Source organism: Chiloscyllium punctatum, chromosome 18 (assembly GCF_047496795.1).
Source record: "Chiloscyllium punctatum isolate Juve2018m chromosome 18, sChiPun1.3, whole genome shotgun sequence".
Taxonomy (NCBI): Eukaryota; Metazoa; Chordata; class Chondrichthyes; order Orectolobiformes; family Hemiscylliidae; genus Chiloscyllium; species Chiloscyllium punctatum.
In genome coordinates this window covers 68304552-68305691 of record NC_092756.1, presented here as the reverse complement: position 1 = coordinate 68305691, position 1140 = coordinate 68304552, and positions in this window count along the sequence as shown.

Below are 1140 nucleotides of genomic sequence, written 5' to 3'. Positions count from 1 at the left end.
GGGGAGATGAAGGGAGGAATGGGGGTTATTGAGGGGTGGATCGGGGGACTGAGGGGAGGATGAGGGTTTGAGGGGAGGATGGGGAGATGACTGGAGGATGAGGGTACTGAGGGGAGGATGAGGGTTTGAGGGGAGGATGGGGAGATGACAGGAGGATGAGGGTACTGAGGGGAGGATGGTGGGTTTCGGGGGTGGATGGGGGAGTTTGAGGGGAGGATGGAGGGCTTTGAGGGGAGCATGGGGAATTGTGGGGATGATGGGGGTTTGGGGAGATGAGGGGAGGATGGGGGGAGATGAGGGAGTATGGGGGGAGATGAGGGACTATGGGGGGAGCTGAGGGGAGGATGGGGGAGATGAGGGGAGGATGGGGGAGATGATGGGAGGATGGGGCTTTGGGGAGATGAGGGGTGGATGAGGGTTTGGGGAGATGAGGGGAGGATGGGGATGGACGAGGGGAGGATGGGGATGGACGAGGGAGGATGGGGGGAGATGAGGGGAGGATGGGGGAGATGAGGGGAGGATGGGGGAGATGATGGGAGGATGGGGGTTTGAGGAGATGAAGGGAGGATGGGGGTTGGGGGAGATGAGGGGAGGATGGGGGTTTAGGGAGATGAGGGAAGGATGAGGGAGATGAGGGGAGAATGGGGGGAGAAGCAGGGAGATGAGTGGAGCATGGGGGTTTGGGGATATGAGGGGAAGGATGGGGGGAGATGAGGGAAGGATGGGGGAGATGAGCGGAGGAATGGGGAGATGAGGGGAGGATGGGGGGGAAATGGGAGGATGGGAGGAGAGGAGGGGAGATGAGTGGAGGATGGAGGTTTGGGGAGATGAGGGGAGGATGGGGGAGATGAGGGGAGGATGGGGGAGATGAGGGGAGGATGGGGGAGATGAGTGGAGGATGGGGGTTTGGGGAGATGAGGGGAGGATGGGGGAGATGAGGGGAGGAAGGGGGAGATGAGGGGAGGATGGATGTTTGGGGAGATGAGAGGAGGAATGGGGAGCTGAGGGGAGGATGGGGGTTTGGGGAGGATGGGGGTTTGGGGAGATGAGGGGAGGATGGGGGTTTGGGGAGATGAGGGGAGGATGGGGGAGATGAGGGGAGGATGGGGGTTTGGGGAGATGAGGGGAAGATGGGGGTTT